We start from the raw sequence: 19,807 nt of genomic DNA on the forward strand, positions 1-19,807 counted from the left end.
AGGTAAGTTTGCAATGTACGACTAGCAAGTGACTTTATTTATAAACGTTTGAACGGCCACTCATAATCTTTGTTCGTTGTAGTATAAGTCATACACAGCAGCATGGTGTAAAGGTCGACATTTTAGGGTGGAACGAATCGACAAAAAGCGTTTTACTCAAGATTGTGGAATCATGGCAAAATTTGAACATTTTGCTCCGTGTTGTAAAAGCTCTGGCTCTCTAAGTACCTTCCATGGTGTATAACGCTCTTTTCTACTCGCGCTCACATCTTTTGATTGAAAATTCTGAGTTTTCGACTTGCCTCTTCTATCACTCAATTCATTGCGTCATTGTATTTATATGCGTCATTACGTCATTGTATTTAATGGTCTTTGCTTCATTGTCTACTCTATTCATTCAATATTAAGTTTAAATATTCATGTGTTTAATGCAGGTATGGATGATGAGGAGTTTCTTTCTTCTTTGTCACCGCAGCAGAGACAGTGGTACGTGGAGCGTCATCGCTTTGGCGCATCATCGCGCGTTCCTACTCCATCCGCATCTCCCTCTCTTTCGGAGCATTCAGCGCGCTCCGAAGCTTCGGCGTCGACGAGACGAGCTTCACACTCGTGTAGACACCGGCACTCTAGTGGTGGCTGTGGCGGTTGTTGTGGGCATTCCGCCACCGATGCCTCCACACCGCCTCGTGTTCGACAAGGCTCTTTACCCTCTCCTTCTTTCCCCGCCCCCACACCAGCCACAGCATCGCCATCTATGCCAGGGTTTGCACGGATGACTGTTCCTAGAAGCTACACACCTCTACCTACTCCGCCAGGAGCCACCCCACTCGACACTCCTCGCTTCGGGGCCCAGACACCGATGCAGACACCTGACGTCCGTACCCCCATGGACACGCCGCTAGAGACCCCTGCCAGGACACCCAAGTTCACGCGTCATCGGCCAGAGGGCTTGCCTTACTCCGTCGACATCAGCGGCGGCATCATCATGGATGATGACGGCAAGAAGGTGATCTCGCACATGCGTGGTCTTTGCTCTCAGCTGTTTAGACACTACATACTAAACAAATGGAGTGAAGTACCAAGTGATTTAAAAAAGAGAGTCATCAGCATACTTCATGATGAGTTTCCCGTTCCAACACGGGATCAGCGCTTCAATGAAGACCTGATGAAGATTCGAATGCGCGAATACTGCAAACACAAGCGTTCCGAGGTGCAAAAAGCAATCAAGAATGGGTGGAACATGCCAGATTGGCTGGCCAAAGAAGATTGGAAGAATGCGAAGAAAGCAGAGCGTGAGAATCCCAACAAGTGGAAGCAACAAAAGGATGCAGCCAGAGCGCGAGTAGAGGCAGGGAGGTCGCACCACTTGGGGAGTGGTGGATGGGCATCATTTGAGGCCGATTTTGTAAGTGTTTTCGCATTGCTCTTTATGTTCGATAGTTTAGGGTTTATGAGTTTTTTAATTCTAACATAATGAAATCTGTGTATGTTTTGACAGTGGTCGATGACAGGACGTGATCCCACACCGTACGAGCGCGAGTACGCAGGCAGGAAGGGCTTAAACGCCCTGATGGACATTCTCAGTTCTCGCGGCGGCATGGTTAGTATTAGGGTTTACTCTTTTTTATTTTTTGTATTGTTTTATAAATGTCGTTATATGTTTATACTTACTGAAAGCTGTCTTATTGTCTTTTTTTGCAGAATCCGACAGATACGCCGCTTGGACGCGATGAGACGTCTGACTAGACGACGTCAGTTTAGCCGTAGCTAGATAGCATTAGTTTAGGGTTTCTCATAGCTTATGTATCATGAGACGGATTTTATACGTCTTTTTGAACCATGTATATTATTACATTTGTCACCGCAGTTCCTTTTGCCAATCAATTCTTTATGCCTATGATGTTGTACAATTGTCATTATTACATTTGCCAATCAATTCATTTTGCCTATGATGTGTACAATTGTCAATTTTGCAAACAATGCGTCTTGTGGGTGACTATTTTGGGTCTATTATCTACCCTTGCACTTTTTTTAAAAAGTGAATCAAGTACAATATGGTTGATGGGTTGCAAGGCATTCAATGCCCTGCCACCAAAAAAAAATTCTCTCGGGCGTCGCTATAAGCGTCGCTATTTATGGCTCTGTAGCGTCGCTATGAGCGTCGCTATAGTCTTTTGTGTAAACGTCGCTATAATCGTCGCTATGAGCGTCGCTATATAGCGACGCATATAGCGACGTCTATAGCGATGCATATAGCGACGCTCTCGTAGCGATGCTCGTAGCGACGGTTTTAGCGACGCCGGGGGTTATAAAAACCCAGTGTATTTCCGTCGCTAACAGCGTCACAAGAGCACACAACCTCTTGTAGTGTATAGAATCTAGCATGGAAACACACTCAACTCCAGCCCTAGAACTCGTGGATACAATGGGGGTGTCGAGGCTTAACTGTGCAAGGATGGTACAGACGTGATGTGTGTGAACTCAAGATGCTAGAATCTTCAACAAATGACCACACAAAGTAGATGATAAGAGTGTATCCGACAACTTGAACCAGCCACACATATGTATCTCCTAAAGAGCCACCAATGGCGATCAGATATCCAGTAGGAAAATGACAGGTCTCGACGCTTGTAAGAAGCACGAAGCAAGTTTTTGACATTGAGGGAAGTCGAATCAGCGAGAATGCCCACATTTATGGCAATCAAGCCCCCATTTACACACACCAGATGAGAAGGAGAGAGATCTCCTCTCAGAAAGGGAGTAAGAGAAAGAGAAAACAAGAGAATAAGCAACATCAAAGGCACGACAAGCCAGATAGAGAGGTAGAGAGAGAAAAAGCACTCTTGGTGTGCGCTCATGCACACATACATAGGCGTGTGCGAACACAAGTGGCAGGTAAGCCCGGGCATCACCCAACATCGGCTTAATTTTGTTGTTCTGCTCCGGCATTCGAGACTCCCATCTGCGGTGGGGGAGGCGGCCTCGGCATCCATTTTTGACACTGATTTGGTGGCTCGGCCTTGGCAACACTCTTTACGGCATCGACTCTTGGTGTTTTTTCTCTACGACTCGGCATTGACAACTGAGCACCGACATTGAGCATTGACGGCTCGACGCATCGGTTTTGAAATTGATCAGGCCACTATTCGGCTAGCATGCTTTCGCCCGACGAAGGAAGGCAGCCTCGAGCATTTTCCTTGGCTTCTACATAGTGAGAGTGACCAAGAGCGATAGGGACCATTCCAGAGCTGTTTTGGCTCTGACAGACATCCTCGGTTTACCGACTTGACATAGCAGGAGATGATAGAGAGAGAGCGGAATTGTCTCTCTTCTAGCCCCCATCCGGAGTGGCCTTACTTAGACGATTTTTTAGTGTTTTGTCTTTGACGGCTACACACATCACCACATACACCGCTGACGGCCCATTTCGGAGCAGGTCTTTCCCTTGAGCATGCTCAGCTCTTGGCAGGTGTTTTTGATCGATGAGGAAGTGTGTGCCAGTTTGCCAATCATTTTTCTCACAGGTCACACAGTCTTTGTATTACAGCTTATGTGGCACATGTAGTACTCATGTACGATTTTGTGGAGCATTCCAGAGAGATTTTTGACACGGTCTTGTGTAGTTTCATGCTATGTATGCATTTGTGGATAGAGGCTTGAGATCCGCATAGCTTGCAAGTAGTAGGTTCGTAGGTTTACAGGTGTTTTTTGATGTATACACGCATAGAGCCACTCGATTAGGATTGAGATGTTTTGCTAGGGTTCTGGCAGTGCTATGGATGCCATTTGTGGATCTATTTACTAGGACATTAAGTGTCTATTTTTGTGCAGTTTTTGGTGATATTTTTTACGTTTTTGCTCAAAATACAGCAAAAATTCTTCCAGATTTTTTCCAAATCCTCGCCATGGTTTATGCCTATTCATAGTTTACTCTCTGATGGTTCAGTGGTCAAGTTTACTCCCACTCTGGTAGTTATTTGTAGTTTTTTGCCTTGTGTGGTTTGTGTTGAGTTTTGGTTCATTTTGCAAAGGAAACTCTGTTTGTTTTTCCCCATCTTCCTGCCATAAAAGTTTACAGTGTTATGCCATCTTGTACAGTGGTATGCCATAGTTTCTTGACATTGAATTATGGTTTCAGATACTTATGTTGTTGGACTTGTGGTCACACAAGACACATTAGGCGCCATTGTTTCAGACGTAATCATGTTAATGTATAACGTGAGTTTGAAAGGAGGGGTTTTTTTAAAATTTTGGGGAAAAATCCTAAAAGAAGGGGTCATTTAATTCATTTAAACATGTTAAAGAGGGGTTTTTTTAATACCCCACGAACGCACATTATATAGGGGGATATTGAATGGTGAACCCCCCGAGCTTGCAATTTTGGAACAAAATTTAGGAAACATTCAGGAACGTGAACCGTGATTAAAAACTAGAAACATAGTAAACATCATCACACAATAGCAAAGCCCCTTTTTCTCCTTCATTCCATACACATCAAGATGTTACAAACAATGAGGATAATGTTGTATCCTGATTTTAAGAGGCATTAGCCCTTTTTCCCTTACAAATACTGAAAATAGCTTGAAAGTCTACAAACACTTTATTGCAAAGTAAAAGAATACTAACTATGGGTTTAACAACAGTAATATCAAAGCAAGTGACTAACAATCTCTTTTGAAGTAACATGCTGACAAAAGTAGCAAGCATACGAGTCCAAGACTGAGTTTGGTGCACAAGGGTAGGAAACAACATGGACTTTCTAAAAAGGACATCCCTGCGCAAGTCCAAGCTATTGATTCCACCAAAGTGCTTAGGAGTGCAAAGTTCTTCTATCAACATCAAACGCAAGCCTTTTTATGAGCATGGGTTTGCCACAAATGAGAGAAAATATTTGACATAAGAGAAGTGAGATGATGTTGACGTCAACGCGAAAATGGAAAATAATATTGAATGTAAGCCGTCAAGACACATTGAACCATTTGTAGGCAAACATGTATTGGTCATGTGGATAATGTCTAGTAATGCAATTTGACATTCAAGTGTTACATAACCCAATCCACTTTTTGAGTATGAGGGGGGTAATTTCCAGTAACGCAATTTGACATTCAAGTGTTACATAACCCAATCCACTTTTTGAGTATGAGGGGGGTAATTTCCAGTAATGCAATTTGACATTCAAGTGTTACATAACCCAATCCACTTTTTGAGTATGAGTGACATTCCATCCAATTGGATACTCCAAATGCCTGGCCAAAACATTTAGAGAAACAACCTCACTTGGCCACATAGATCATATCAATCACATTAGAAATTACAAGGAATACGTTCAAAATTAAAGTGATGGACTATGAAAAAGGATAGAAAAATATTTGGGTATCTTGTAATTAAAGAGCTCTTTATAAGCTAAGATCAATTTATGTCCAAGCATCCAATTTGTAATCATTTTTTAGCATTGATCAATCTAGAAATAAAAACATGCAAGAGAAAAATCTCATTCTTGCACGGGTGGCGATTGCACCCACTATCTATTTCATTTCTCTTCTCTCCTCTCCTATCTTCTCTCCCATCATGCCGACGTAGCACTCTGGTCTATGTCATCTTCTCTTCTCTCCTCTCCTCTCTATCTTCTCTCCCATCACGCCGACGTAGCACTTACGTCTAGGAGGTGCACTCTCTCTCTCTCTCTCTCTCTCTCTCTCTCTCTCTCTCTCTCTCTCTCTCTCTCTCTCTCTCTCTCTCTCTCTCTCTCAGATTCTGCACTTCACAATTGGGAGATGAATTTACTCTTCTGCACTTGGTGTTGAGTAAAATACAAGGCAACCAAAATTTTACAAGAATAATGCCAAAGATAATGAAGAGAAATCTACTCTCAATTTTTCAATTTATGGTGGTACTAATTATGTTGAGAAAGACTGTTTCTACAAGAACAAGCACAAATCCAACTAGGTATCTGATGATGATGCTGAGCCACATGCTTCTACAGCTAGAGCAGAGATAGTCGGTGATAAGTGTTCTGACACTTCTATAGCTACAATTGAGATAGTTGATGGAAAATTTTTAGTTATGATGTTTACAATCTTTAGATTAGGTAATATTATTCTCCAAGAGACCTAGTTTACAACAAGTTTTTGTGAGCATTTATGACCAAAAAAGATGAAATACAAAAAATCCTTTGAAAAGTGATGGAACCTCGACATATATTAAGAGGTAGTCACTACATCTTGATGGCTTATTGTAAATAAAGTAAGTTTTATACCTAATACTTTTGATCACAAAAGCTTTTTCCTACTTAGTAGGATATAGTTTGTCTAGGGTTTTTTGAAGTTTGACATAGATAACAAATGATAGGCTCAAAGAACTGTTAAACATATTCAAAATTCTTTATTTCTTGATAATTTTGTTTGCATGGATGCATCTAAGAGTTGTATCATTTCTTGCACTTAGTTTAAACTTTGTTTAACAATGAAGAAGAAGACGAGCGACATCTACCATAATCATGATCATAATCATAACCATACTAAGATAATTTACAAACCATAATCATAACCATAGCCATAACCATCACAAAATTTCAAAACCATAACCATAACCATAACTATAAGTGTGGTACAGATGATCACTAGAAAAGTGAATGCCTAGATCCGGACAAGAATATTAAGCGAGTTGAAGCCTTTTGTATGCAATGTGGCAAAAAGGGAGGACGCTTCCCTGAAGATTGTCCAAAAAATCCTTTAAATAAAGGTAAATTAGTAGTGAACGTAGTCCAAGTGATATCTAGTAGCTCATCAAGAGTGAACCTATTATTCAAATCAAGGTAATCACCACATCTTAGGCTAAGAAAAAGAAACATAACTCCTCTGATGATTCAAAGAATACTAAAATTTCCTCTCAAAAGACCAAGAGAAGTAGAAGTAAAAGGTATGAGATGAGAAAACAAAAACAAGGGTTGAAATCGAGGAGAAATCAAAGAAACTATTCCAAGAAAAAGTGAAAGAAGCTGGAAGCGAAATCAAGGAAACCACAGTGAAATCTGAAGGATAAATTTTGGTAGACAAAGTTTTTGAGCCAATCAATGTAGCCTTGGACGCTTACCAAGTGAACCTTAAAGCAGGCCAAAACATGGAAAACAAATGGAAAAACTATCCTTCTCTAGATATGGAAGCAGCTAAGCTTGAAGCTTATCAAAATTTGGTAAGAATTACTCAAGAGATGCTCGAAAAACAAAAACCCAAGCTCGAGAGTATGGCAAAACTTGAGGAGCTTGTGGAAGGAACACGTAAACAAAAATCTGAAGTGTTGATAGATCCCCACCTTGAAACAAAAGAGCCAGAACTCAAAGTGCCTGACATTGAAGATGTCTTAGATGGAATTCCATTCGTAGAAGAAGACTAGCCAGGACATTTGTGGGAAAAGTTAAAGAGATTAATGATGGGAGCCTAACTCTGAATTCAGCTCCTATACAGGAAGTTTGGTTAGACAATCTACGTCCTAATATGGACATGGATGTACAATCCTTGTATGGGGATTGCTTGAAGCTTTGGGAATGTCTAAACCATTGACTTTGAAAACACTACCCTCTTACTTGGGAGATAGTGAAGATGAATCCATAGTGTGTAAAACCACTCAGGTAAAAAGACCAAAGCAAACCCTAAAGGTAGACAACATCCATTCAATCATGTCTACACCCATTCAATGCACTCTTACTTTAGGAGAATTGTTAAAAATTAGACCATATATATAGAATGATCTACTGAAAACTCTAGAGAAGGTGGGGATAATAGGGCTAATCGTGAAAATTTTAGAAAAGTTGAAACACGAAATGGATAACAAAGAGATTCGATCCGTTCCAATGAACAAAGTCGGAGAATACCACGAAGGGGAGTAAGTAAACACAACCCTTCCAGTGAGATATAATGATATAGAAACCATGGCAATATTGGATAGTGGGGCAGGCATAGCCATAGCCACAAAAGCAGTATGGGAATCATGGGGACAACCAGCCATTAGACAAACTCAAATCAAATTGCAATTGGCTGATGGACACATTGAAAGACCCTTAGGACTGCTTGAAAAAGTGATATTTAATTCCTGTGGGATTGATTATCAACATACTTTTGCAATAGTCGACTTCGAAAAGAAACTCAATTATGAAATCATCTTGGGAAGACCTTTCATGCGACAAGTACAACTTATCCAGGATTTGGAAAACAATTATTCGTATTTAAAGCAAGTGGGATCAATAACAAGGGTTAATCTAAAAGATCACACTTATAGAGATGTCATGAAAGCGCCCACACAAGAATTTGAATTAGTCTCTTTGACTCAAACTAAGCTTCCATCTTGGTCGAACAAAGACACACCTATTTGGATTTGCGGAGCCCCCGTGGAGCCTCAAAAAACGAGAAGAATATATCTTAGAAAGGGATTGCACAGATGAAGCTTATGTACATCAACCCTTTCTTGAGCAGTTTTTTGAGCCATTTGAGTGGACTCAAATTTTGGCAACAATGGATGTGTGTGTAAATACGTCTATGCCTACTCAATTTTGCAATGAGGACGGCTATGACATAATTCCCATACAAATGATTTCAACCCTTCACATTGAAGACAAAATTCAAGAATCCAAGGACTTAATGATGGCTCAACAAGTCTTTTTAGACCTCTACTGTGATGCAACAAATGAGTTAAAAGAACATTTAGCTACCTTAGATGATTGAGGGACAGAAAAATAACGTGTGAGAGCTAAATTACTCATGACAGGAGGGGAGGAAATTGTTTTTGACTTTCCAAACCAGAAATCAAGAAGACATGGTATAACAAAAAAAGATACACGAGAAACTTGAAATCTAGACCTATGCCATTAGTCTCGAGTAGAACACAGTTTTTGATGCAAATAGACGCACATGATTGTGTCAAAGACAAACTCACTGGTAGATATCATTTAAACAAAAAGCAGGAAATATCAAAAACATTGAGAAAAACAAGAAAGGAAACTCAAGAAAAACCTAAATACCAGGACAAGGATTCAACCATGACACGAGTTGAACGAAGAAAAAAGTATCAAGAGTTGAAGAAAGGTCTAAAAGAGATATATACCACTGGAATGGAAACAACTGAGGAAGAAGGTAAATATGTAATGAGTGTTCCATCCCATTATAAGAAATATACTCTCAGGGACCGAAAAATCATAGTCGAACAACCTGTCAGGGACCTACAAAAACAGGGCAGTCCTACGAAGGACCTAAAAATGCAGAAAAGATAGATTTGTTGAACGAGGAGAAGAGCTTAGACCTGCCTACATTGGAAACAACCTGAGAGAAGAAGAAGAAGAGATTTTTCAAGCAAACTAAAAGAATAACGAGATATCTTCTTTTGGTCTTATAAGGATCTAAAGGGTGTTGATCCAAAACTCTGTCAACATACCATACCTATGAGACATGATGCAAAACCAAGCAGACAAAGTCCATATACTTATAAGGAGACAATTTCTAGAAAGATCAAAGAAGAGATAGACAAGTTAAAGGAATTCGAAATCATTTGTGAAATTGAACACACAGATTGGGTATCTCCAACCGTGGTAGTACCCAAGAAAAATAGAAAACTAACAGTGTGTGTCAATCTTGAGAAAGTGAATGCAGCTACCACTAGAGACAACTTTCCTCTTCCAATCACTGAGCATGTTTTAGAACGAGTTGAAGGAAAAGAATCTTACAGATTTTTAGATGGCTTTTCGGGATACAATCAACTTTTGGTTGATCCCAAAGATCAACATAAAACTACCTTTGCAACTGAATGGGGTATTTTTGCCTATCGGATTATGCCTTTTGTGTTAACTAATGCTTTTTCCACCTTTCAAAGATTGATGAGGCATGCTTTTAAAGAATATCTTTAGAATTTATTGTAAGTATACATGGAATCTATGTGTACATTCATCAATCCGGGCTGATCATTTTGAACACCTCAAAAAGGTATTCAAAAAATATAGACTTTATAGGATTTTCTTAAATCTTGAAAAGTGCACATTTATGGGTAGACAAGGAAAATTTCTTGGACATATAGTGTCTAAAAATGGCATAGCTACTGATATGGATAAAATTCATGTTATTGTTCATTTGCCTAGACCGACAACAGTCAAAGGGATTCAAACCTTCATGGGACATTGTGGATATTATAGACGATTCATTTACATGTACGCTATAATTGCAAAACCCATGTACAGCTTGATTACACTCTTTGAATGGACTGATGAGTGTGAAGAATCCTTGATGAAGCTTAAGAAGCTTTCACTTCAACTCCAATATTGAAAGCACCAGATTGGAATAAGATATTCCACATACATGTAGATGCTTCCAATTTTGCCATTGGGTGTATATTAGCTAAACCAGGAGATGAGAAAATTGATTTTCCTATTTCTTATGCTAGTAGACAGTTGAATATGGCAGAGAAGAACTATACAACCACCAAAAGGGAAGGATTAGGAATGATCTATGCCGTAAAAAAACTATAGACATTACCTATTAGCTAACAAATTTGTGTTCTTTGTGGACCACTACGCCTTATTGTACTTGGTTAACAAGCCATGCAACACACGAAGAACAGGAGATGGTTCATTATTCTTTTGGAATTTGATTTCACTGTAGTTGTGAAAAAGGGCACCATTCACCAAAGAGGAGATCATTTGTCAAGGATAATACCAGGAGAACCACTAAAGGGAGTAGACGATGATCTATCAAATGCATATCTCTTCTCAGTGGAAATGATACCTCGATGGTTGGAAAACATGGTACCATTGATGACCATAGCTCAAGTGGATTCACAAATACCACTTCCTATTACAATTAGATTAATTGAGCAATCGGCTATGTATCAATTACTAGCTGGAAGGCTAAACAAAAGAAGTCGAGATGGAATATTTATTTTGTGTATTAATCCTAAGGAGAAATCCCAATACCTAAGTCGAGCACATGTTACCATAGTAGGGACTTCACTTTGTGGAAGAAAACTATGCAACGGATCCTGAGACTTGGTGTGTTTTGGCCAATGGTGAGGGGTGATGTTCACTCATTAGTAAAAAATTGTCCTCAATGCCAAAAACAAGCACCCATATCTCATGTGACATTGTTCCAAATATCACTTGTTCCTAAGTGGAGTAACTATCTAGTTACTTTCTTATCAAGCCGAACATTTCTTGAGGATATGAGTAAATTCCACCAAAGAGCAATTGAAACTGAAGCAAGAGACTATGCTCTTATTGGAAACCAATTGTATCGAAGAGGAAAAGATCAACATCTGCGTCTTTGTGCAAATATTTCCATTACAGAACAAGCACATGCTCGATTAGCTGGAGGTCACTTTTCGAGTGAAACCACCGCAAGAGCAATATTAATGGCAGGCATATGGTGGCCAACACTTTTTGCAGATGACAAAGAATATGTTCAAAGGTTTGATGCATGTCAACGAACTAAAATGCCAACCCGTGTAGATAGCATGCCCTTAAGACCAATGACGGGGGCAAGAGATTTTGAAAAATGGGGTATAGACTTCGTTGGTCCAATACATCCACCTACTTATAGAACCCAAGCTCACTATATTATTGTAGCTACAGACTATTTGATCAAGTGGGCAGAGGCTAAAGCAACCCAAAAGAATGATGCCAGAACCACAACCGCATTCTTCTATGAGAATGTGTTCACAAGATATGGAATGCTAATAGAAATTGTTGTCAGTGATAGGGGAACTCATTTCCTCAATGAAGTAATTGAGTATCTGCTTAATGAATTTATGGTCATCCATAACAAGTCGGTTCCCTATCACCAACAAGCAAATGGACAAGCTGAGCATACGGATAAAATTATTAGATCGGTATTAACTAAAGTGGTTAGTTCAAGATGGACCGATTAAGAAATGAATCTTCATGCCACTCTATGGGCTTATAGAGTTTCATTCAAGACAGCTTTAAATGCTACACCCTTTAATCTTGTTTATGGTCTTGATGCCATACTGCCAATAGAATTTCTATTGCCAACACTAAGGGTAGCTAAGGATCTTGAGTGGAATGGACCTGAATTGTTAGAGAGGCTTGAAGATTTAGAAAATCTTGATGAGCAAAGGCTAACAACTGTAGCTCAAATCTATGCATAAAAACGGAAACAAAAATCTTCAAAAAAGGGGACTTAGTTTTAGTCTATTCCCTTAAGCAACACATTCCCAAGTTTAAGAAAAAGGGGAACGGACCGTTTATCATTGAGGATGTATCTCCATGTGGAGCAGTTAAGTTGTCCATCCTAGATGTTGAACCACTGGCTAATTGGATTAGTAGATGTTGTTTAAAGAAGTACAATTTGCCACTTACCAATAAAATGCGTACAAACATCATCGTTGGTGGCTCGTAGCTTGTAAACACTCATGATGAAGCAATATATAGCGCTGATTTTTGTGGCTGCAATTTTGTCATCCCCTAATTATTGACATTATACTAAGAGTTGAGTTCTGAACACAACCCATGTATTGCAGCTTTAATTGTAGATTGTCTCCGTGGGTCCCTGTGAGAAAGAGAGAGAGAGAGAGAGAGAGAGAGAGAGAGGTAACTAATGTCAAGCTGTGGATGGTTACCCTTGTAATGTCAAAAGTTCCATCACCATTAGCTAAAGAGAGCCTCTTAATTAGATAAACAAGTTGCCGCATCAAAATTGCCTTCTTCCTACATGGGCTAGGCGAGAGGCACAAGGACAATGGATGTAGGATAGACGGAGATTCTGTGGCCGATGAGTAGATAAGTGATGAAAGTGAGTTGTTGAAATTTAAATTTTAATGCATGATTAAAAGTGAATGTCTCAAAATTCATCTTGAATTACCACAAAAGGAAACTAATATCATGGACTAGTAGCCACCAACCATAGTACTAATGGTATGTCATATGGCTTTAGTATCGCAAGAATGATTCTAGGAATAATCCTTTAAAATTTTCCTGGAGAGAGCTACACGTAAAACCCTACCTCGGGTTAATTACAACTTAATTGTTGATTATCTCCTTGCATCACACACACACACACACACACACACATGTAACTAATTTCAAGTTGTGATGCATTGAGCATGCATTGGCACTCATGTATGTGTGCCTCATTGGGACTTACATCTGTACTCCCACCTTTAAACAAAGACAATGATGTATCATACACATTCTTTGAGCTCACATCTGTTTCCATGGTGTATGCTAATAAAGATTGAAGTGCATCTTCCAACCAAATCTTGACAAATCACTTTTCCCTTAGTTTGCAAATGATACAAACTGTATCCTTTTCTTTCTCAACAATAACCAATAAAACTATATTGCGTTGGCTTAACATCCAATTTTTTGGCTATGAATTTATCATGCATTAAACCATAAGCCACGCAACCAAAGACTTCCGAGAAACCACTATAGTTGGCTTCTTGCCTGCATGCGAAGATCTAAATGGAATGTCCTCATGGAATACTATATTGCTTCATTGCACACCTGTTTAATACATATCCAATATACATCTAATATCCTCAAGGAAAAATACATCTACCTTTTGACCATGCATTTTATGATCTCTATGACATGTTTTCCTCCTCACTAATGCCATTTTTCTGAGGGGTGTGTGGCACTACACATCGGTGCTTTTTCCAATTACTCACTAAAATAAATTTCCCCATTAACATAGACTCGGGCCCTCCTCAATCAGAAAAGAGCGTGCTCACAACACAACCATATACATTTTTGGCCATGAGCAAAAATAGTTGAAAGCATATGAACACTTTTGACTTTGCCTTCAACACTAGATACACACATACATAGCTTGAGAGATTCTTGCTACACTTAAAAATATAAAAAAATTGCTCCCAAAATATGATGTATGCCCACATTGGACCACAAACATCACTTTAGACACGCTATAATTAGTGAGGATAGCCACAACACACAGAACCATTCTTAAGAGACTTAGGACATTGCATGTTGTCTAAATTATAGCCATATCACATTTAATTTGAAATTTCAACAAACAAGCAAAAGAGATCCATCACCAATAGCTAAAGAGAGCCTCTTTTGATATACAAGTTGCAACACTAAAAGAACTATTACTTCCTATCTTACCAAGTCCTTAGTTGGATGAGAAGCATTTCTTGCACATGTGACATTAGTCCCTCAAAGAATAGTCACAAAACAAGTAACAAAACATTTCTTGCACATGTGACATTAGTCCCTCAAAAAATAGTCACAAAACAAGTAACAAAACATGAACAGACGTAATGTGCATGGTTTGCACAAGTTTCAAAGTATCACACATGCTCCACGAACTCTATTCTACATTCATCATGAACATTTATTGTGAAACCATGTTCAAAGAGTCCATTTTGCATGCTATACAACGTTGTCCAAATTTTCATTAAAGCAAGCATCTAACAGGTCCACACAATTTTGAAAAAATGAGAAACCTTGCAAAAACATCGAGATTCCAAAAGAGAATAGTCAAAATCCTTCAAAGGTGGTGAGGCTTTAAAAAGAATAATGAAGATGGAAAGTCTACAAAGGGTCAAGAAGAGAGATCACATATGAGCCACATCTTTGACATCATCATCTACATGCACCATTAGTACTAACACCCAGCAAATGTGCATCCAAAAGGCATGGAAGGAAAATCCTTTTTTTTTCTTTGTGAATTGAGCGGGTCATGGAATGGCAAAGCTGCATGACACTACCCAAGTGTTCCTTTGCTTCCTCCATGATATTGCTCAGGTTTTCGATGGTTACCCTTGTAGTGTCAAAAGTGCCATCACCATTAGCTAAAGAGAGCCTCTTGATATGAACAAGTTGCAGAACCAAGATTGCCTTCTTCCTGCATGGGCTAGGCGAGAGGCACAACGAAAGTGGATGTAGGGTAGACGACGATTCTGTTGCCGATGAGTAGATAAGCGATGAAAGTAACTGTTTGAAATTTTGAATTTAATGCATGATTAGTGAATGTCTCAAAATTCATCTTTAATTACCACAAAAGGAAACTAATCTCATGGACTAGTAGCCACCATCCATAGTACTAATGGCATGTCATATGGCTTTAGTATCGCAAGAATGATTCTAGGAATAATCGTTTAAAATTTTTCTAGAGAGAGATACACGTGAACCCCTACCTCAGGTTAATTGCAATTTAATTGTTCATTGTCTCCTTGCATCCCACACACACACACACACACACACACACATCTCGGAGAGAGAGAGAGAGAGAGAGAGAGAGAGAGAGAGAGAGAGAGAGAGAAAGATGTAGAGAGATAGGTGACTAATGTCAAGTTGTGATGCATTCAGCATATATTATGCATCGGCACTCATGTAAGTGTCATCACCATGGCAGTTGTTGCGTGAGGAAGCAAAGAATGAAAAGAAAGAGGGGGGAGGGAGAGGGAGGAACATGGGAGGAGAGAAGGGGGCAGAGGGGAGGAGGAGGAGAGAAGGGGGTAGGGAAGGAGAAGAGAGGAACATGGGAGGAGAGAAGGGGGCAGAGGGGGGAGAGGGAGAGAGAGGGGAGGAGGAGGAGAGAAGGGGGTAGGGAGGGAGAGGAGAGGGAGAGAGGAGGAAGGAGGAGGAGAGAACAAAGGTTTTTTTTTTGGGGGGGATTTTTTTTTTGAAAAAGTGGACTTTTAGTGTTTGTAGGTTTAAAAAAATGTCAAAAAATGATTTTTTGATGTGTATATATGTTGGGAGGGAATTTAAAGTCAAAAATAAGTAAAAATAACTTTTTTGAAAAAAAGTCAAATTTTGGCTCTTAGTGACCCACGTTTTTGCTGATGTGGCCACACCCCTTTACTCCCTTCACTTTCCAAAAGCTAGAGAGAGAAAGTGACCTCTTAGGTCCACATCCTACATGTGTCTAAAAAAAGGCTAAAAAAGTCTACTCAAAACTAGCTTCTTGAATGCCCTTGTCCCCTTAACCCTACACAACATTAGCCTTAATCCCTAAAAATTAGGATTCCTTACAAGGCCCATGCAGTGATTGGGGTGGCTTTTTTCTTGTGATGTGTTGTGGTGTAATTTACTCAGGCTATGTTGAACAAATACTAATCTCACTTTGATTGGTCATGACAGATTTGTAAGAAGGCATTAGTGCAACAAGCACCCCCTTCCCCCTTCTCTCTCTTTCTTACATATATATATTTATGTTTGCTTGATCATTAACGATACACTTCAAAGCAGCCCGAGCACCATCTCTCTCTCTCTCTCTCTCTCTCTCTCTCTCTCTCTCTCTCGTGTTTTAGTGTGTGAGAGTGTTCCATTGGTGTTAGGGTTAGTGTAAATTCCTTGCTTGTTTGTGGGTTTCTCTAACGATTCTCCTCTTTTGCGTCCTAGTTCGCTCTTAAACTAGGTGGTGCCCCTTGTGTAGTTGGGATTTGGCTGTGGATTTGTTGTTTTGGTTTGTGTTGTGTTGTGCCCCAGCCCCATTGAGGAGCACGGAAGCCTTGAAGGGTGTCTAGAGGTTGCTCTTCTTGTTGCCCCGCCCCGGACCGCTTCAATGGAAAGTATACAAAGGGTCAAGAAGAGAGATCCCATATGAGCCACATCTTCCACATCATCATGTACATGCACCATTTGTAATAACACCTAGCGAATGTGAATCCAGAAGTCATGGAAGAAAAATCCTTCTCTCTCTTTGTGATTAAGCGGGTCATGGAATGGCAAAGCTGCATGACACTACCTAAGTGTTCTTTTGCTTCCTCCATGATATTGCTCAAGTTGTCGATGGTTACCCTTGTAGTGTCAAAAGTTCCATCACCATTAGCTAAAGAGAGCCTCTTTATACAACCAAGTTGTAGCATCAAGATTGCCTTCTTCCTACATGGGCTAGGCGAGAGGTACAAAGACAATGGATATAGGGTAGATGGCGATTCTGTGGCGGATGAGTAGATAAGCGATGAAAGTAACTGGTTGAAATATTGAAATCAATGCACGATTAGTGAATGTCTCAAAATTCATCACGAATTGCCACAAAAGGAAACTAATATCATCGACTAGTAGCCACCAACCATATTACTAATGGCATGTCATATGGCTTTATAAGTATCGCAAGAATTCTAGGAATAATTCTTTAAACTTTTCTCGAGAGAGCTACACGTGAACCCCTACCTCCGGTTAATTGCATCTTTATTGTTACTAAGTAGGCATCTTCTCTGTTGAGGCCACGACCCCTACAGAGGGATACAAATCTCTGAGCATGGTTGTCGGCATCCTCTGTGGAGAGACCTGTGAAAGTCAAAAACTTGATGTTCACCTTAGCTAGAACGCTTGTTAGCTCTCCCATCATGGATATTTTCTCATGAGCTTGCTTCTCAAGAGGTCATTGTAACACAATGATTGAGAGCTTTACTGGGGAACGTGACCTCGGAGGTGAAAAACTAGTTGAAGGAATGGAGGGAGTTGCATAGGAGGTTAGGGGGAACAAGGCTAGTGGACTTCTACTTGGCAGAAAAGGTTGACACTTTCTGTGGCAGTACTTCTGAGGGCTCAGTAGTGGGATTTCTTGATCTTTAGACTACCTTGTATGTGTCATGCAGTAGCATCAACCTACCCAAAAACCTCTAGATGTCGAGATCCTTGAACTTGCTGAATAGTCTAGACGCACTAGACTTGACCCCCCTAGAAAACTTGTGTTGAATAGCGGCAAGAGACTAGACCTGCTAGACCAAGTTGGATAAGGCAAAGTTGGTCTAGACCAAGTTGGTCTAGGGCGAAGCTGGTCTAGGGCAAAGAAGCTTGTCTAGACCAACTTGGTCTATAGTGAAGAAGCTGGTCTAGACCAAGCTAGTCTAGGGCAAAGAAGGCGAAGCTCGTCTACTAGGGCAAAGAAGCTAGTCTAGACCAAACTACTCTAGGGCGAGGCAAAGCTATTCTAGGGCAAAGAAGCTGGTCTAGGGTGAGGCAAAGCTGGTCTAGGAAGAAGAAGTTGGTCTAGACCAAGCTAGACAAGCATTAGAAAGAGGATAGACTCTAGGAGGGCCTCTTTATTTGGCAGTTTAAAGGAGTCAACCCTTTCTAGTATTAATAAAGCAATCAAAGGACAACTTTTGAATTTAAACAGGAAAAACAGCTAGTTCATTTGAATCTAAATTATTCCCCCCAAATGAAATTTATAATCTAGTGGACAAAACTATATCATGTAACATAGATTTTAGATCTACAATCTCCGCTCAAATCAGAGATCATATGTAGGACTTATGGAAGGGTCAAAATCATAAAGTTGTCCATTCCCTTTTTGGGGGGGAAGGGGAATCCTTTGACCACTCTTACACCTCTCTTACACACCCACCATTCTTGCACACATGGCATACATCTATTAGTCAAAATTTTAATCACCTCCATAATCTCATGGCAAATAAAGAAGCCCTCCTATACCCCATCCTCTTTGTAATGGCAAAGTTGAACCTACACTAGACCTATCAAAACGAGCAGATTAGCACAGACGCCTCGATTTGACTCTTGACGGAGTGAGACTTCAGTTGAGGTCCCATCGGGTGTAGCTAGCACAAAAGGGGAGAAGAAAGAGCACTATGCTATAGCTTGAGAAGCCAAACTCAACCTCTTGAGAAGGAGCTCTTGAGTGGAATCTCATTGGCATTAGACATATGTATGTGTTGTATTAGGGGTGATTAGCAAGGGAACTCTATGCCATTGTAAGAGAGAGTGATCATTCAATTGAGAGTAGGAAATCTATCATTTCTCCTACTAGTGTAAGCCCAACATTTGTTGAATCAAGGAGGGTGAATTTGGACTAAGCATGGATACCTTGTCTCCCTTCCAACGTGATGGCATGGACAATAATGATGTGTAAGTGTCTTGGTGTTTTATTTAAGTTCTTGATAGCTTGTCTCCGGGTATTGTTATCAATTTAGCCATAAATCCCACATGCTGTAAGAGGGCGACAGGGTGGAGAGGACTCCCCTGGCCTTAAGACAGTGATTGGGGTGGCTTTTTTCTTGTGATGTGTTGTGGTGTAATTTACTCAGGCTATGTTGAACAAATACTAATCTCACTTTGATTGGTCATGACAGATTTGTAAGAAGGCATTAGTGCAACAAGCACCCCCTTCCCCCTTCTCTCTCTTTCTTACATATATATATTTATGTTTGCTTGATCATTAACGATACACTTCAAAGCAGCCCGAGCACCATCTCTCTCTCTCTCTCTCTCTCTCTCTCTCTCTCTCTCTCTCTCTCTCTCTCTCTCTCTCGTGTTTTAGTGTGTGAGAGTGTTCCATGGGTGTTAGGGTTAGTGTAAATTCCTTGCTTGTTTGTGGGTTGCTCTAACGATTCTCCTCTTTTGTGTCCTAGTTTGCTCTTAAACTAGGTGGTGCCCCTTGTGTAGTTGGGATTTGGCTGTGGATTTGTTGTTTTGGTTTGTGTTGTGTTGTGCCCCAGCCCAATTGAGCAGCACGGGAGCCTTGAAGAGTGTCTAGAGGTTGCTCTTCTTGTTGATCGCCCCGGACCGCTTCAAATTGGTGCCCCCACTGAGGAACAGGCTTGTGTATGTTTTGTGAAGGCTCAATCTTTAGCATAATCAAGTAGCTTGCATGAATCACGAGAATTTGTATGATCCCTTCATTCCCATTGCAAGGCAAAAGGTACACATAATTGTTAGTACTAAGTTGCAATTTCAGCGAGTAATTTGTAGAATTTTAGGTCCTCTTAGGTTGGTGGAGATAAACGCATCAGTAAATCCTTTTATTTTGCCTCTCATTAGGTACGACCTTAGTTTGGACGTCTATATTTTTGTTTTGTTTTAAGAATTAGGTCATGCATA

The sequence above is a fragment of the Adiantum capillus-veneris genome, chromosome 23 (assembly GCF_014529385.1).
Source record: "Adiantum capillus-veneris isolate H3 chromosome 23, ASM1452938v2, whole genome shotgun sequence".
Taxonomy (NCBI): domain Eukaryota; kingdom Viridiplantae; phylum Streptophyta; class Polypodiopsida; order Polypodiales; family Pteridaceae; genus Adiantum; species Adiantum capillus-veneris.